The sequence below is a fragment of the Phacochoerus africanus genome, chromosome 9, assembly GCF_016906955.1.
Source record: "Phacochoerus africanus isolate WHEZ1 chromosome 9, ROS_Pafr_v1, whole genome shotgun sequence".
Classification (NCBI taxonomy): domain Eukaryota; kingdom Metazoa; phylum Chordata; class Mammalia; order Artiodactyla; family Suidae; genus Phacochoerus; species Phacochoerus africanus.
The window spans coordinates 83,133,556-83,153,173 of record NC_062552.1 but is presented as its reverse complement, the minus strand read 5'-3'; the positions used below and the strand labels follow the sequence as shown (position 1 = coordinate 83,153,173).

The following is a 19,618-nucleotide window of genomic DNA, read 5'->3' as shown; positions in this document are numbered from 1 at the left end:
ACCCCTAGCCTGGAAACCTCCATATGCCTCAGGAGCAGCCCTGAAAAGACCAAGTTTGGTTTCTGAAGTTTAAGTATGACTGTTCAACTCAATTCATCTCAAACATTTACTGATGTACTACTATATTCCAAGTATCCCACCAGCAGCTCACACCTCAAAGATGAAAAGCACTGCTTCTGCCCTCAAGGAACTCAAAAGTTATTAGGGAGGTTATATATCTCGAGAAAACTGATTACAAAAGATACATGCACCCCAATGTTCATTATAGCACTATTATAATAGCCAAGATATGGAAGCAAACTAAATGTGCACCAAAAGATGAATGGACAAAGATGTCATATAGATGTACAATGGAATACTACACAGCCATAAAAGATAAAATAATGCTATTTGCAACAATGTAGATGGACCTAGAGATTATCATGCTAAATGAAGTCAGAAAGAGAAAGACAAGTACCATATGATATCACTTACATATGGAATATAAAATATGGCACAAACCTTTCTACAAAACAGAAAAACTCACCAACAGAGAACAGACGTGGTTGCTAAGAGGGACGGATTAGGAGTTTGGAGTTAGCAGGTGCAAACTAGTATACAGAGAATGAATAAACAACAATGTCCTACTGCATAGCACAGGGGACTATATAAAATATCCTGTGATAAACCATAATGGAAATGAAAAAGACTATACATATATGTTTGTGTGTGTGTGTGTATATATATATATATATACACACACATACATATATAACTGGATCACTTTGCTCTTTGCTGTACAGTAGAAATTAAAACATTGTAAATCTGCCATACCTTTTTTTTTTTTTTTGCACCTTTTCTAGGGCCACTCCCATGGCATATGGAGGGTCCCAGGCTAGGGGTGTAACCAGAGCCACAGCAACGCAGGACCTAAGCCGTGTCTGCGACCTACACCACAGCTCAACAGCAATGCTGGATCCTTAAACCACTGAGCAAGGCCAGGGATCGAACCCACAATCTCATGGTTCCTAGTTGGATCCGTTAACCACTAAGCCACGACAGGAACTCCTAAATCTGCTATATTTTAATAACTTTTTTTTAAAGCTATGAAGGAGACAGATGCCTAAACACTGCAAGTTGTCATGACAAGTCATTACCATGGTTGTGAGAAGACGAGTCCAGGGGACAGGGAAAGGAAGGACTGACCGACTGCACTGGGCCATCAAGGAAAATTCTAGGAAGGAAATGAGGATGAGTGCAAAAAAATAGGGGCATAATCAGATTATTAGGTTAGGGGAATAATCAGATAAAACCACCAGGAAAAGGGAAGAGGGTCTGGTATGTTCAAGAAACTATTAGCAGTTAGATGGTGAACGTGTGAGAGAGGAGGCAGGACTCTGGCCAAGGCCAGATCTTGGGAAGTCTCATGTGGCCCTCCCGTCTGGATGATCTGCAGCTCCAAAATCTGTTTTGTTTTGGTTTGGTTTTTTACAGTGGAAGGTACAGCATATGGAAGTTCCCAGGCTAGCAGCTGAATCAGAGCTGCAGCTGCCGGCCTACACCACAGCCACAGCAATGCCAGATCCAAGCCATGTCTGCAACCCACACCACAGAACCTTAACTCACTGAGCAAGGCCAGGGATCGAACATGCATCTTCATGGACACTAGTCAGGCTCATTATTGCTGAGCCATGATGGAAACTCCCAGATTCAAAATCTTTACAAAGGCCTCCACAGGGAGAGAGGAAAAACACTGTTTAGCCTCCCAGGCTCCACGTGCTTCACAGTATTCCTGAAACCACTTCTTAACCATGACTATTTTGACCATGTCAATGTAATACAGCTATTATTCCCTGAACCAAAAATTAAATAAAGACTAAATTAGCCTTGAAATCCCTTCCTTCACTTCCCTTTGCTTCTTTGTAGAAGCTTGCATTATTCTCAAGCCCACACTCTCCCATTCTCATCAAACCTGTCTCCATGAAGGCAGGAGGCATTTTGCCCAAAGGACTCCACAAACACGGGAATTTCCTTCCCAATCTACCTGAATAGACATTCTCAAATCAAAGCTCTGCATTCATGTCCTTTAGGGCATTTTCTCTACAACCTCAGTAATTCTATAACCTCTATGCAGTTTCTAATTCACTCCCTTTCTGAATTCACCCTAGCTTATACGAAATGTGGCCCTGGACCCTTGTTAGAAAATATGCTCCTGAATTACGCCTACTGTATTTCCAGTTTGTGTGATGGTAAATTTGCTCTTTAAGGTTCCCAGAGAATGACGCGTGGAGACACGAAACAAAATGACCTATGGCATTCATTGTTTCTATTACACATCCTCTCCTACTTCTCAGACTTTTGCTTTACAGATAGTTATCCTTTTTCTCTCATTTCAGTCTCATCCTTTATGGCTTCTTCTCAACGCACCTACAAACTCAAGCTTCTTACACTTGAAGATATTTTAAATATTCCACAATGCATGCACACACACTTTTCCTTGGACTTGTCTCTCCTTCAACCTCTGCTGTTTCTCCACTAAAACTGCTTACCGTGAGCTACACCTCCTCTGCCTCCGTTTTCTTCTCACTCATTCCTCAGACCCCAGTAGGCTGCATTCACTCCTCCACAAGGACTGCCCTCACCAGGGTGACTCCACAGCCACAATCACTGGCACTTTGAAGTTCTCCTCCTGGGAGTTCCAATGTGGCTCAGTGGTAACAAACCCAACTAGTATCCATGAGGATTCAGGTTTGATCCCTGGCCTCGCTCAGTGGGTTAAGGATCCAGTGTTGCAATGAGCTATAGATCGAAGACACAGCTTGGATCTGGCGTTGCTATGGCTGTGGTGAAGGCTGGCAGCTGCAACTCTGATTCTACCCCTAGCCTGGGAACTTCCACGTGCTGCAGGTGTGGCCCTAAAAAGAAAAAAAGTCAATTTTTTTAATATTTTTAACATATAAACACATGTAATGCTAAGATAATCCTGTCTGCAGTTCGTATAAATGAAATTTTAAATGTTTAACCGAGTGATGAAGTGTTTAGGAGTTTCCGTTATGACTCTGCAGGTTAAGGATGTAGCGTGGCCATGAGCTATGGTGCAGGTTGAAGACTCGGCTCAGGTCCCGCGTGGCTGTGGTGTAGGCTGGCAGCTATAGCTCTGATTGGACCCCTAGCCTGGGAACTTCCATATGCCTCAGGTGCGGCCCTAAATAGACAAAAAATTAAAAAATAAAAATAAAAGTGTTTACCATTTATCATTTGGCGCCCAGCTCATCCAGTATCAAAAGCTATAAAAAGTTACAAGGTACTCCTCTAGCCAAATGAGCCCACAAGCCCTCAAAAGCTCAATTCACTTCCTGCCGAATGACAAGCACCTCGAGTCTCCATAATAGGACTAGGGAAAATTGAAATTATTCATCTACTCCCAAGTAGGAGGGAAAGGTACTTACATACCCAATTAAGGTCACCTGAGAACAAGCCAAGCAAACCAAGATGGCAGAAGAAAACAAAGGTGGGGGCTACTTCCTAAGTTCTAGGACCAGGTCTACTATTAAAGTATCACAGTGGCAATTAATATAAAATAATTACAAGAAGAAATTATTTAGGTAAGACCAGGGTAGCCTACACAGGAGGGAAGTTTGATAGACAGACTTCAAAGTTAAACTTTATCTTAACTGAGGAGGAGGCTTCTATTCTTCAGAGAACTCACTCTCCCCTCCATCTATAAGGCCAGATAAGACTGATGCTAACCATCATCATTTCCCAAATACCTACCACACACAACTCAATATTCTCCATTCAAGCAAGCACAGTTCTAGAGCTCAAAAATCCATTCAACTTGAACAGCAAGATCTCTAAATCACCCAGGGTGAACATGGCTGTAGTAACAAAAGATGGATTTTAGAACCAAATTCTCTCTGGCCTAACTTTAGAAATCAGAGTCTGTACAAAGAAGGCTATAAGATAACAGCAGGGGGGAGGGAGGATGATTAATATAATTTGCAGCTAGAAAAATGCCACTTCTGTTTTCCACATCGAAAAAGACAAAATTCATTCTAGTTTTCCAGGGTACAGATGGAAGAAGTTGGAAGAGGCAAAACGCTGAGAACACAACAAAAATACCTTGCAATCTACTCCCTGAACAATTAGAAGATTACTCCTAAATTTAAACTACTTTATCTCTGTAGATACTTGCCCATAATTGGTAGCACCTGTAGTATTTGTTGGTTCAAGGGAAATGTGAAATTAAGTCTCATTCACTGCAATTTCAGTATTTCTTCTCTTTCCGAGTCAGACATCAACACACTCAATGGAAAAAAATTACAATGAATCTCTGAAATGATATGAAACAGCATAAATAATGAAATAGTATCAACTCTTTTTTTAAATTGCTCCCAAACAGCACAAATAGAAAAAGAGTAAACATGCATTAGGGTTTTGCGTAACAACTCAATTTTACCTAATTCTCTGAGACAGTGGAACTGGATGTGGAAATGAAACTGTCCAACTGAGGAAAACAATACAGACAAAAATGTCAAGCGATAACCATATTTGAGCATCTAACATGACACTACAGGAAGACAGCTACGTACACCAAGAATGCCATGTTTAAATGACCACAGTCCCCCAGGATCTCAAAAGAAAAACCAAGTATCCCAGGATTAGAAAACAAGACTTCTCCATCTACTTCTGGTCTCACAAACTCAACTCTTCTTAACTAAGATGACTAACACCGGAGTTATCCGTCTCACCCTTGCTCAATCATTAGATTGTCTACATAGACAAGTCTCTGAAAAGACCACTGCCAATCATCAGATGGTTATCTTTCTACAACCTTGTACTGAAAAGGATACAAAACATCTTGGATAGTGATTACCTGCCCAAAAATTCAATACAAAATGATCAGCCTACCTTACAGATCCCAAAAAGAATAGTAATCATTTAACACCATTGCCTTTTTTTTTTTTTCTTTCTAAACAGCACCTAAAGGCTTGCCCCTCAGAAAATCATCAAGGATCCAGGCTGATCAGCATTCAAAGTACTCAATTAAGGTTTATCTTTTTGCTAAAGCTTTTGCCTTAGTGACTCAGAGACGGCTGAAATATACTTGAGTAAAGGATTAAATTTTTTTTTTTTTTAATTCTAGACGGCAACCAAATTGTAAGAAGGAAAATGTAAATTAAGTTCACTTTTTGGGTTGAGCATATAATTACATTCTTTGCTAGGAATGTAAGCAGACAAGAATCTCATTAAATATTTGGTGCCCTGTTTGCCCCTAATACTTACAAAATCTGAAGGCATAATCTACAGTGTACAATGCTTAAAATCATGGAGTACTGCAGAGAATGATAAGTCTAGACCAGAAGGTATCTCGAGTAGTCATCTTACCTAACCCTTTATCTCTAATACTAACTAGTCATGAAAAGTGACAATAACTTCACTTTTAGAAGCAATGTGAATTTTAGAATTCTGAGAATAAGATAGGCAATGAAGCAGAAGTAATAAAAGGAGGCTAAGAAATAGGAAGGGGGGAGGGAATGGGAACTAAAAATAAAAGCGCCATTCTGTTAAACATATTACTTGCTTTTTAAACAAAATCAATCAGTAGTAGTTCATCTCTCTCCTGATGAGTAAATTATGTCACCTATTCCCTGGCAACCACAGAGAGCCAGAGGGGCAACTGGCCACTCTTGGCCTAGATATTCAGTAATGTAACAGAACTCACTGTAAGAGAAGCTAAGAATCACAATGAGCAACAAAAAATTATGATGTGTTTAGTCAGCATTTTCAAATATAAAGTACCCTCTGAAAATTAAATTTGAGATAACTGAAAAAAAAACCTTATCTTTACATTAACTATTCAAAGTGCTAAATTCTAAAATTCATCTATTGAGTGTCTTTTTAAATTACTTTTGAAATAATTATTTGCAAAGAACAATTTGAAAAATTTTCAAAACCTAATAAAGACATTTCCATGGAAAAGAATACAAGTTATATCAACTACACTTCAATTTAAAAATTAAATTTTTAAAAGAGAGAAAAAGAACATAGGTTACTCCTAAACCCAAGATTTAACAATAAGTTACTTCATTCATTACCATACAGTATTTCTAATAATCTAAGTACCTAATCCTCAAAACAAATCCACAGACTTTCAACAAGTAAAAAAGGAAGAGTACGAGTTCCCGTCAAGGCTCACTGGTTAACGAATCCTACTAGAAACCATGAGGTTGTGGGTTCGATCCCTAGCCTCGCTCAGTGGGTTAAGGATCCGGTGTTGCCATGAGCTGTGGTGTGTATTCCGAGTTGCTGTAGCGGTGGTGAAGGCCGGCGGCTACAGCTCTGATTTGACCCCTAGCCTGGGAACCTCCATATGCCACAAGTGCAGCCCTAGAAAAGACCAAAAAAATAAGTAAATAAAATAAAACTACTTTTTAAAAAAAAAAAAAGGAAGAGTATTATCTCTTAATGCTTTCTTAAATAAAAACGTTGGGCAGTGGGTCAAGAATCCCAACTTCAGTAATTCCCACTGTGGCTCAGCGGAAACAAACCCAACTAGTATCCATGAGAATGTGGGTTTGCTCCCTGGTCTCACTCAGTGGGTTAATGACCCGGAGTTAACACAAGCTGTGGTGTAGGTCGCAGATGCAGCTCCCATAAGGATCAGGCATGGCTGTGGCTGTGGTGTAGGCAGGCAGTTGGAGTTCCATTTGGACCCCTAGCCTGGGAATTTTCATATGCAGCAGATGTGGCCCTTAAAAAAAAAAAAAACAAAGAAAGAATCCTGACTGCAGCAGCTCGGGGTCACCGCAGAGGTACAGGTTCCAACCCCAGCCTGGTGAAGTGGGTTAAAAGATCCAGCATTGCAGCTGTGGCTCAGATTCAATCCCTAGCCCAGGAACTTCCATATTAAAAAAAAAAAATGAAAAACAAAACATTGGGCATGATGCAACCTTTTGTAGTGACCCTGGTCAGTGACCCTCCTGGGCTACTGATACTGCAGGGCTGTTTGCCTCCACAGTCGTGAACATTTTGAGCTATTGCTTTGATGTCTAGTTTCCCTGTCTTCTTCCCCGGGACACTAGTTTGCTGCTGCTACTCCTCGCTATTGTCAACATGTTTGCCCCCACTTTCCCTGCCCCGTTCCAATGTGATGACTACTTTTCAGCCTCCATGTCTCTGTTCCTGCTGTTCCCTCAACCCCAACACCCTTCTCCAACACTACACAGCCACTCTCTTGCCAACAACAATCTCCAAACTTTCTGACGTCTGTCGGTCTGATCGCTGAAAATATGCATTTCCGTTCAATTTTAATTTGCATGTCTCTTATCATGAGTGGGTTGAGCATCTTTTCACATGTTTAAGAGCCATTTGCATTTCATTTTCTGTGAACAGTCTGCTCATAGCCTTTGCCCATTTTTAATAAGGTTGTTAAAACTCATTATACTTATACTGTAAATTAGTTCTCTGTAATATGAGTTATGATCCTCCCCCCAACCCCCATCCCCATCAACATCATCGTTTGTCTTTTGACTTTGGTTATGGTTTTTGCCATGCAGAAATTCTTAATTTTTATATGATTAAATTTAACAGTCTTTTATGGTTTCTGGATTTTGTGTGATATTTAGAAGGACCTTCCCCATTCTGACATTAGAGAAGAATTTGTCAGTGATTTGTTCTAACATGGAGGTTTTTACATGAAAAATTCTGACCCATGTAGACTTTATCCCATTATATGGTTTGAGGTCTGAATCCCACTTTTTTCCCAGATGGTGACTCCATTTGGACCAACATCCTTGACTGACAAAGCCATCTTTTTCCCAGTGATATGAAATGCTTCAAGTTTGGGGGGGTTGGGATATTTCCTTATGTCACAGTTCTTTGGTGCTAAGGATTTCTAGAACAATGACAGCAGGTAAACCAGAATTAAGAGCAATTTAGACTTAAAGTGCTACCTTACACCTTCTTAAAGTACAAGAATTTACCTGTGAGCTCCTTCAGGCAGGTATGAGAACCCATGTACCTTTATAAGACTGGCACACAACTGCCTAAAGAACATCCTTTGAATGACTAGTGATCTATGTTTCTTAGAACAAAGTATACATTTACATTAATTTAGGATTTGGAGACGATTGCATCACTGTTGATTACCTGCATGCACATCCCAAAGGGCAATTTTGCCCAACTCCCCTGTCTACCCTAGTCCTTTCTTCTATGACAAAATCCTTCAGTCTAGTCAAAGTCTAGTAACCTCTCTAGAGTCAATTAATGTTTAATCACAATTCAACTAGTTACCTTACAACCACTATAGAAAATGAGTTGACAGTTTCTTAGAAAACCGAACATAAATCTACCTCGTGACCCAACAATTTTACTCCTAGATATTTACCCAAGAGAAATTAGTTACAAAAAGATTTGTACATAAATGCTCATATAAGATTTGTTCATAATAGCCAAAAAAAACTAACACACATGTCAGAACAGGTCTTATAAACAACACTTATCAGCAATAAAAAGTCATAAACTGGAGTTCCCATTGTGGCTCAGCAGTAATGAACCCAACTGAGTCCATGGGGACTCAGTTCGATCCCTGCCCTCACTCAGTGGGTTAAGGATCTGGTGTTGCCATGGGCTGTGGTAGAGGTTACAGACCCAGCTTGGATCAGGTGTTGCTGTGGTGTAGGCTGGCAGCTGCAGCTGAGATTCAGCCCCTAGCCTGAGAGCATCCATATACCAGGGTGTAGCCCTAAAAGAAAAAAAAAAAAAAAAGACTAAACTATATGTAAATAGGTAAACCTCAAATCATTACACTACACTGTATGTAATGTAGTGTGAAAAAAAACAGCCAGACCTAAGAGAACATACTATATAATTAAATCCATATGCCATCCAAGGAAAGGTAAACAAATCATGATGATAGGGATCAAATCACGACTCTCTGGGGCGTGAAGAAGAGGAGAAAAGGCCTTTCTGGAGTGATGGTAATTTTTTGTATCATGCTTTTCAAAGTCCTGGCCCTGAACCAGCAGGCCTGGGGGTTGTTAGAAATGTCAATTCTCAAGTCTCAGCCCCAGACCTACCGAATCTGAAACTCTGGGGGTGGGTCCAACACACCCTCTAGGTGTTTCCGATGCTCCCTAAAGACTAAGAACCACCACTTTTCTGTATCTTATTTGTCAAGGTGATTACACAGGTGTATACAATTGTCAAAGCTCATTTAAAAGTTCACCTGGGTTCTGAGCACTTTACAAGCAAATGCTAACTCAATTTTCAGAATTTGGATATAATTCTTTAAATATTATCTTTAACCCAAATCTATTTCCTCCTCCTGTTTTCCGAATCCTGATACTTGGCAAAACAATCCACCTACAAGCGTGAATGAAAAAACTCCCCCTCCTTCCCTCTTTGCAGTCAATCACCACATCTGGGAAATTTACCTCTGAAGGCCTCTCCCCTTCAATTCTTACCCTCCATTTTCTTTAGTATTTCTAACCCCACACCCCAGTTCAACAGACACCCTCATTTTTTACCTCAACACCTCAAACTTTGTCCAATTCAGTCTCTAAATTGCCAAAACTACTTCTCTATGTCAGCTCAGTGTTACCTTGCTGCTTGTATCAAGACCATGACTCCCATCTTTCTAGGGCGTAAGTCTACACCGAAAACCTTTCTAGGGCGTAAGTCTCGCCCCAACCATTGGCCCCTTGGAGCTTACACGCTGACACTGCACCAGCCTCAGCACAGTCAAGATTCTCCTAATTTGCCATGTTCTTGCCTCCAAATTCTTCATTCACACTGCTTCTCAAATTCTAAAACGCCATCTCTCCCACTTCCCCAGCCGGTGTAATTAATCTTAGCAACCAATTAAAATCCAGCTGAAATATCACCGCTTTTGTAAAAGTTCCCTATCATCATGCTGCAGACAGAATTATTTGTTTCCTTCTGTGCTTACATTTTCCTACTTCACACAATGTATCTATCGATGCCTCACTTTTTTTCATGCACATTTCAGTCTTCAAGTCAGTTGTTCTAGGTAATCTCCTACCACTCCACTACTTACCACCTTTCAATGGGTCTCTTATTACCTACTCCCTCTAATACTAAAGCAAAGCAATGGCCCCAAGCACCAAGCTCTCTTGAGTTTCCAGACTCTTTCCTAGTTCTTCTTTCTCCCTTGGCAAGAATACCCTCCCTCCCCTAGCCGCTTCCTCCCTCCTAGTGAGAGGGGAAGGCTGGGAGTCAAACTACAACAAACGAACAACAGGTCATCAGGTCTAAGAACTATAAATAGGCAACCAAGAAGATCAGAAGCCAAGAAAATTTGAGTCAAGAAGGAAGAGGCTAGAGTGAGTCTCTCCCCAGCAAGTGTTGGATAAAGCCTACTGTCTACCCTGGAGAAGCCCCCTTAGTAAAGACTGGACAGACATATAAACAAATTTTTACAATGCAATGTGTAAGAGATGAGTGCTGTTATACAAGAAAGGACACATGTCAGTGATACAAAGAGACATTTAAATAAATTAAAGCTATGTCCTTGTGAGATTTAACCAAAGGTCCAGGAGACCACTAAGCACAGGTATGTTGAACTCCAATACCAAGAGTGCTGTGGTGGATTACCTACCAAATTCCTGCTGAATTATTAGCCCTCAGGCATTTACCCCTACAGAGCCTCAATTTCCTCACTATAAAATAAGAGCACTTCACCAGATATGGAGGTTTCTTTTAGCAATAAAATATTCACAAAAGCAGCATTCTAGACACTGAATATGTGGACTCTGTCAACATGAGGGGAGAGGAAAATGACTTTGGGGCACTCCGCTAGATGGGAAAATAAAATCGATTGATGGGATTTTTATTTGTCCCATCAGTGAACATGACGTTGAATTTTAAAATCCTGAAAACTGCAGCTTATAATGGGATCTGCTGACACAACCTTAACCATCCGAGCAAATGCACCACCATAATCAGGTTGTTATGGCAACTAGAATACTTGGATTAAAAAGAGGAAGAGAGCGTGTGTGTGTGTCTCTCAGATTTTCTTCCCACTCCCATTAGAAATATTTTATATGTTTTACATGTAATCTCCAACTACATTTTCCACTTAGCACACAAGCCTCTTGTCAATGTCTTGGGTTAACAAGAAAAAGAAAATGGGCTTCTTAAAATGGATTCTTCTGGAGGAGTTCAGAGAACACTGCACCCATGTCCCCCCACCCCCAGCCCCTGACACACCTCCTCTAGAAGACCTCCCTGATCTCTCCAGATGAAATTATCTCCTCCAGCATGCAAGCCCATTTTATCACCTATTCTACAGCCACTTTAGTAACTATCACTTTAAGGACAACACCATTCATTTACATGCTTATCTCCCTCACTCCCTGTCAGCCACCTGGAATAATTTATCCTTGGTCACTCTTACACATCTAGCCTGGGATGATGCAGATATTTTAGGTGCTCAACTGCTCCACTGAGGAGTAAAGTATCAATCCTACCAAATTATAAACAGAAAAGATCTCTACACCACAACTGGAGATCCTGTCGTGGCTCAGCAGTTAACAAACCGGACTAGTTTCCATGAGGATGCGGGTTCGATCCCTGACCTTGCTCAATGAGTTACAGATCCGGCTTTGCCGTGAGCTGTGGTGTAGGTCACCGACACAGCTCAGATCCCGAGTGGCTGTGGTAAAAGCCGGCAGCTGCAGCTCTAATTCAACCCCTAGCTTGGGAAACCTCCATATGCCATGAGTGCAGCCACAAAAAGCAAAAAATAATAACAATAATAATAGGACAACTATTTTTACCTTTATAAAACATGTTTCTTGTAAAAAAAATTTCTTATCTCTTATTATTCATAAGAATTCCTCTTATGAGAGAAATGTAGAAGTAAATAGTCTGTCTCGTGGAGAGAACTACAGGCTGGCATTCCAGTTCCTGGGGTTCTACTATTCTAACATAGCTACTGTTAACCAGTTGCAAGATTTGCATCCCTGAGGTAATGCCAACCTCTCGGATGCTCAGCACTCTCATCCAGAAAATGAGGCAGCTAGACCAACTGAGGAGAGCCCTTCCTATGAGCCAGTTCAAAAGAGGAATCAAGAAGCATTAGGAGTTCCCGTCGTGGCGCAGTGGTTAACAAATCTGACTAGGAACCATGAGGGTGTGGGTTCAATCCCTGGCCTTGCTCAGTGAGTTAGGGATCCAGCGTGGCCATGAGCTGTGGTGTAGGTTGCAGATGCGGCCTGGATCCTGCATTGCTGTAGTGTAGGCCAGCGGCTACAGCTCTGATTAGACCCCTAGCCTGGAAACCCCCCATATGCCGTGGGAGCGGCCCTAGAAAAGGCAAAAAGACAAAAAAAAAGAAGAAAAAAACATTAGAGGAATCTGCATGTGTCAAACACCATTCACAGAAGTTTGTTTTTTTTAATTATTCTCAACCAGGTAGGGGTGAGGATGGAACTCTACGTGGGCGTACTTACTCCTAGAGTGGCTTTTTCAAGCCACGTCCCCTACAGAGAGACTGATTTATCAATTCCTTTCCTACCTCCCTGGAATACCTGCAAGAAAAGAAGTTACCATGAGTATGTGTTACATGTAACTAGTGGGGACAAGAAGAAACAAAAAAAAAAGAGGTTAACAACCATGATTTTGAAACAGGAAAAGATTTACAAAGATAACAGAGGAATACATTGATTCCCACACATAAAGACTGTTCTTTCACATGCTCCAAGTATTTAAGAAGGTTAAGACTTGTCAGATCCACAGTCCAGCTTGTTCAACAGGCCCTGTGTTGGTCTTCCCCTTCCCAAAGCTGCTCCTTGTCAAGCTTCCCCAGTCTCCGCGAAGGGTATCTCCACCCAGTTACTCAAGCCAGACTATTGAGGGTTGTTCTCAACACTTCACATCACTCCCCAGTTCATCAGCAAGCTCTCCTTCACATGTCCAAAATGTTCTTTTAATCTAGCCACCTCTTTCCTTTTCCACTGTTACTCCCTTAGTCTAAGGAACTGTTATGGGCTGAATGTTTGTTCAATTCACATGCTGAACCCTTCATCTCCGATATGATGATACTAGGAAGTAGGGCCTTCGGGGGTAATTAGGTTCAGATGAGCTTGTGGGAGTAGAGCTCCCATGATGGGATTCGGGCCCTTATGAGAAGAGGGAGAGATGTCAGAGCTTCCTCTCTTGGTTATGTGAGGACACAGCAAGAAGGGAGCATCTGCAAGACAGGAAGAGGGCCCTCACTGGAACCTGACCATGCTGGCATCTTGAACTTGGACTTGCCAGCCCTTGGGACAGTGAGAAACAAACACCTGTAGATTAAGCCACCTATCTATGGTACTTGGTTATTGCAGCCCGTGCTGACTAAGACAGGAACCATATTTTGCCTAGATCATCACAGTCATCTCCTTCCTGGTCTACCAATCGCTTCCATGCCATAAAGAACTCACAGGGTTTTTTTGGGGGGAAAAAAAAAAAAAGACATAGTAAATCATGGAATGCCCCTGCTTAAAACCTTCCTACGACTCCTCATCTTAGCGCACATCATCACATAGCTGTTATGTTATTTTCCACTTATTTGTGCCCACACTAAAATGCATCTACATTACTCACTCAGAGTCTCACCCTGGAATGTATCCCTGACAAATTTATTACTACCTAATCTTGCGGCTTTCCTCTTATCCTCTGTCTTTCAACTCATCTACAAAAATGTAAAATGAAGACTGTCTCAACTCTAGAGGATCCCCACAGCTCCTCCCAAGAATCAATGTCTTTTCCTATAGCTCTTGCTATTCATTTAAAGGTTCCCAAGGTTATTTATATAGTCATTTATTAAGGGTTTAAAATAGATTTTAAGGTAAGTTTTTTTCAAAATGTATTTTAATCTAAAATATAACCCCCCTGTTTCTATTCATCCATATAGTTATTTACTTCTGAAACTGAGCTACTTTTTCTTCAATAATTGGTTATTCAAGTAGTCAAGGATTCCACACGTTTAAAAATAGAAAGTTACTAATCTATCATTTTTGTAATTCCCCCTGGAACTTTTGTTACAGGTAAAATACTAACAAGCTGCCAAGCTTTCTATACCATCACTGTTTACATAGAAATGTTTTGTTTAGTACTCTCCCAGTTTTCACTCTTAATTTCTTTTAAAACTCCCAAATGCCATTTATTTCAAACCATTTATCCACATGAATAACTGAATCACAATTCTGGTCTTCCTACTCAGGAATGGATAGCACTCACAATAATAACTCCAGTTAAACACCCCATCTGAACAAAAACTCTAAAACTTATCGTACAGGGAGTTCCCGTCGTGGCGCAGTGGTTAACAAATCTGACTAGGAACCAAGAAGTTTCGGGTTCCATCCCCGGCCTTGCTCAGTGGGTTAAGGATCCTGAGTTGCCATGAGCTGTGGTGTAGGTCGCAGACGAGGCTCGGATCCCACATTGCTGTGCCTCTGGTGTAGGCTGGTAGCTACAGTTCCAATTCGACCCCTAGCCTGGGACCCTCCATATGCTGTGGGAAGCGGCCCTAGAAAAAGGCAAAAAGACAAATAAATAAAACTTATTGTGTAAAATGGATTGTTAGACTAAATTCTCTGAAGTCCTTCCAGTACTAAAATTAAGTCCCATCTTCATAATAACTGCTGACTTGTCATCTGTGTGGCAGACACTGTACTGGGTTCTGCTCATGGTGACTCAGAGTAAGTCTACACACACATTACTGAGAGAGATTTCTCCGTGTAACCACTCCTAACACAAGAAATGCAAACAGGACACAGACCCTTTCTAAAAAATGTCCCTAGTATAAATCAGAGTGGAAATGGAAGATCTCAAATTGTGGGGTGTACCCTATTCCCAAGGCTGACTCTTGTATGAAGTGATTCCCTAAAGACTAGATGCCTACAGCCACTGAGATGGGCATGAATCAGCCTTCTCAAGTGTGGTCTGGAGACCTCTAGTGGTCAGCCATTCACCAGGAAAAGGCAAAAATCTGAAGGGGGCGCTGGTTGGCAAGGGCCAAACACCAGGACACAAATTAAGGCCAAGCTAAGAGACACAAGTGAGTGGAATAATCAACTGAAGAAGTCTAAAAGTGAAACATAAAACAAATCCAAAGACAATAAACATGCAATTTGTAAATCTGAATATGCTACATATGAGGAATTGTTTCCCATCAATTTTGTGGAAAAGTACAAATCTAATGCCTATCTCTCATATACCACATTTTCAAATTTTTTAACTAAACATAAATCAGTGGTATTCTAAAAACATACTGCTATTTGAGAGTCTATAAAGGAATACATAGTTTTAAAAAGAAAAAAAAATCACTCTTTATAAATGTTAAACATGGAAGCTACAAAGGAAACATTCCCTCTATATTAAATTCACTGTCTTTTTCTCAAAGCCCGTATGATCCAGAAATCCCACTGCTGGGCATATATCTGGAGAAAACCGTAATTTGAAAAGATGCACACACCTCAGTGCTCATTGCAGCACTCTTTACAACAGCCAAGATATAGAAACAACCTAAATATCCATCGACAGAGGAAGAGATAAAGAAGATGTGGTACATACAAAATGGAATATCACTCAGTCATAAAAAAGAATGAAACAATGCCATTTGCAGCAACATGAATGACCTAGCTATTATCATACTGAGTGAAGTCAGTCAGACAGAGGAAGACAAATATATGTTATCACATGTATGTAGGATCTAATTTTAAAAATGACACAAATGAACATATTTAAAAAACAAACTCAGATTTCAAAACCAATTTTATGGTTACCATAGGGGAAACCATAGGGGAGAGGGAGCAGTTAGGAGGATAGGAATTAACATATACATACTACTGTATGAAATAGTTAATTAGTAAGAACCTACTGTATACAGCCCAGGGAAATCTACTCAATAGTTTGTAATACCTATATGGGGAAAAAAGAATACACAACTGATTCACTTGGCTATACACCTGAAACTAATAACATTGTAAGTAAACTATACTCCAATAAAATTTTAAAATTTACTGGTCCTTTTCTCAAAGACAGTCTACTCTTAGGGTTATCTGTGATCTACAGAGAAACTGCAGACCTCATTTGGTAGTGCTGAAGAGGCACCACTCTCAAAACTAAACTGGGAAATTCACACTTAAAGGAAAAGGCTCCAAGATCTTTTTTCTCAATAAGGGTATCTTACTGGATTCATACCACAGTTCAACAACTAACTAGCTGGGTAAACTGACCAGGTCACCTAACCCTTCCTATCTCAATTTCCTCCTTTATAAAACAGTCTCTGCCTCAAAGCTACGAAAAATAGATGCATCATATATTCAAAGAACCTAAAGTCATGTCATATACCTAGGAAGGAATCAAGTACAATTAATGGGCTCAAGTAATCTAGACTGACCCAGGTAAGCCAACAAAGAATTGATGTCTTTAACAAGAGCAATCAAAAAAGCATATTTTTGAGAGAACTTGCACAATTCTACAATACTCATAAAATGCAACTTTTTTCTTGGTTTATTAACTGAAAAAAAAAAACCACACTCAATTGAGATTATGAATATTTAAAACGCCCTAAAAATAAGCAGTTGCCACAGAAGTTCTGCAACACAAATCCTACTCATCTAAGAGCTGGAGAACAAAAAGTGGCTATCTTGTATTTTTTTTTTTTTTAATAAAAGAAGTTCCAATTTTGCAAAGACTCAGAAACAGCTGTGAGCATACTTCTTGGTATGGACCAAACATTACTGTGAGAAAGAACTTCGGGGGGGAAAAAAAAACATTTCTTTTTATAAATAAAACTCTTTAAAATTCTTTGAAGACTATAAAACTTCTGAAGTTCTTCAGTCAATTTTATAGGGGAGATGGGAGAGTTTAGATTAACTTAGCAAATAAAGGGAGTCACAAAATGGGAGATGGGAGTTGAAACATCTGAACAAAAGAAAACTGTGCTTTATTATATGCACCAAGGAGAACATAAAATCCATTCCCCTGAGACTTTCCCTCCTCTTCCTGGGGGGGGAGGGGGGGTGGAGAGAACAAGCCATGCACCCAACTGGGTGCACAACCCATTACATCTCTGAACAACATCAGTTCATGGAGACAATGCCTTGCCTTCCAGGCAGAAAGTCCATCCTACACAAGACAGAAGCATTTTGGCTCATATTTTTCTATTAAATTTATGTGTATAAAATGGTCATAGTTATTAACTATTCACCAGGCTTTCACATATGTAAAAAATAAACACATACTCCTTGTTGAGCAAGATTTAAGGAATAAGGCATAACTTGAGAACATAAAGAAGCACTACACAATGCAAACCACTACATTTAGAACAGATAAGCAATGAGGCCCTACTGCATAGCACAGGGAAGTATATCCAGTCTCTTGGGATAGACCACAATGGAATATAAGGAATGTATATATAATTATGGCTGGGTCACTTCGCTGTACAGCAGACACTGGCACAACATTGTAGTCAACCACAGATTAATAAAAAACACAAAAAAAGTACCAAAGTGACCCAGCAATCATGCCATAATACAACATTTACAGAAGACACAGTTGGGGTGTACTGTAGGGTACGCCCACTGAGCCTTCCTGATCAAGAGTATTGCATAGATGTTATCAACAATACAACAGTTCAACTAGTCATACTCCTAAGGGTTACAGATTCAATGGAAATGGAGACCATAAGAAGACTCGATATTCATTTAAACAAGTATGCAGCACTCAGACGCCCAGAAAGAGTTCTTTGATGTTGTGGCTAATCCCGTGGTAGATGACCTCATTCATGGTAAAAATGGTCTCCTTTTTTACATATGGTGTGACAAGAAGTGGAAAAACTCACAGTATGATGGTTCTCCAGGGAAAGAGGGATGCTTCCTCACCATCCAGACATGATCTTTAACAGCACAGGGTCATTTCAAGCTAAATAATATTTTTTTTCTTGGTCTTTTTTAGGGCTGCGCCCCTGACATACTTTAGATCCCAGGGTAGGGATTGAATGGGAGCTCCAGCTGCTGGCCTAGGCCACAGACACAGCAACATGGGATCCAAGCCACATCCGAAATCTACACCACAGCTCCATGGCAAAAAAGCAGGGCCAGGGATTGAACCCACATACTCATGGATACTAGTCAGGTTTGTTACCACTGAACCACAATAGGACCTCCTGTTTTTAAATCTAATAATAAGAATAGCATGGATATACGGTGTAAACTTGATGCCTTATTAGAGCAGCAGAAAAGAGAAGCCATGTGCAATCTAAAGACCCTCTCTAGCGAGTAAGTGGATTTAGAGTTTTTAGATATGATAAATGCACAAGAATTTTGCAAAGCAGAAGAGTGTGATAAAGATAGTGTCTACAGTGTATTTGTCTCTTATATTGAAATATATAACAATTACATATATGATCTATTGGAAGAAGTGCCATTTAATCCCATAACACCTAAACCTCCACAATCAAAATTGCTTTGTGACGTTAAGAACAGGATTTATAGAAGTAGAAGTAAAATCTTACTGAGGCGGCCTTTTGAAGTTTTCTAGAGAGGCCACAAAATGTGACACATTGCTAACACACATTTGAATCGTGTGTCCAGCCACTCCCATAGCATGTTCAACATTAAGTTAGTTCAGGCTCCCTTGGACGTAAATGGAGACAATGTCTTACAGAAAAAAAAGAAAAAAAAAATCACCATAAGCCAATTATCCTTGATTGATCTTGCCCGAAGTGAAAGAACTAACCAGACAAAAGCAGAAACAGATTACATGAAGCTGGTAACATTAACCAGTCACTAATGATGCTAAGAACATGTATGGAGGTCCCAAGAGAGAACCAAATGTATGGAACTAATACAACGGTTCCATATAGAGATTCAAAGTTAAGCCTTCTGTCCAAGAACTACTTTGATTATGAAGAAAGCTTCAAGTTATGAGATTTACAAAAGTGACCCAAGAAGTTGAGGGAGCAAGACCAAATGACAAGGCAATATGTAGTTTAACACCAGGAAGGGGATACAGAAACCAGGCCCAGGAAGGTCCAGTTGGAGATGAACCACTGGTTTCAGAAGTGGTTTTTACAGAGTTTTCCACCTTTGCCATCCTGTGAAATTTTGGATATCGATGATGAGCAGACTATTCCCAGGTTGACAGAAGCATTAGAGAAACGACATCACCTACAACAAAAGATGATTGATGAGTTTAACAATTTTTTTTTTTAAGGGCTGCATGGAAGTTCCCAGGCTAGGGGTCTAATCAGAGCTGCAGCTGCCAGCCTACACCACAGCCTTACCAGATCCAAGCCATGTCTGAGACCTACACCACAGCTCACAGCAACACCAAATCCTTTAACCCACTGAGTGAGGCCAAGGATTGAACTTGTATACTCATGGATGCTGGTCAGGTTCTTAATCCACTGAACCACAACAGTAACTGCAACAAGCTGTTATTTTTAAAGCTTTGTTACAAGACCCAGAATTGCCAAAGCAATCCTGAGGAACAAAAAACAATCAGGAGGCATAACTCTCCCAGACTTCAGACAATATTACAAATCCACAGGAACCAAGACAGTGTGCTAGCAGTACCAAAACAGACATACAGACCAATGGTACACAACAGAGAACCCAGAAAT

The 19,618-nt window shown here is 40.3% G+C and overlaps 1 protein-coding gene and 1 pseudogene across 1 annotated transcript in view; one reads left to right on the top strand and one right to left on the bottom strand.

Annotated features, from left to right (window-relative positions):
- The window catches only part of AVEN (apoptosis and caspase activation inhibitor), a 182,699-nt gene that overhangs the window by 98,724 nt on the left and 64,357 nt on the right, over nucleotides 1–19,618 (bottom strand). The window lies entirely within an intron of this gene.
- LOC125135573 (kinesin-like protein KIF23) overlaps nucleotides 1–19,618 on the top strand; it is a 100,291-nt pseudogene that overhangs the window by 78,308 nt on the left and 2,365 nt on the right.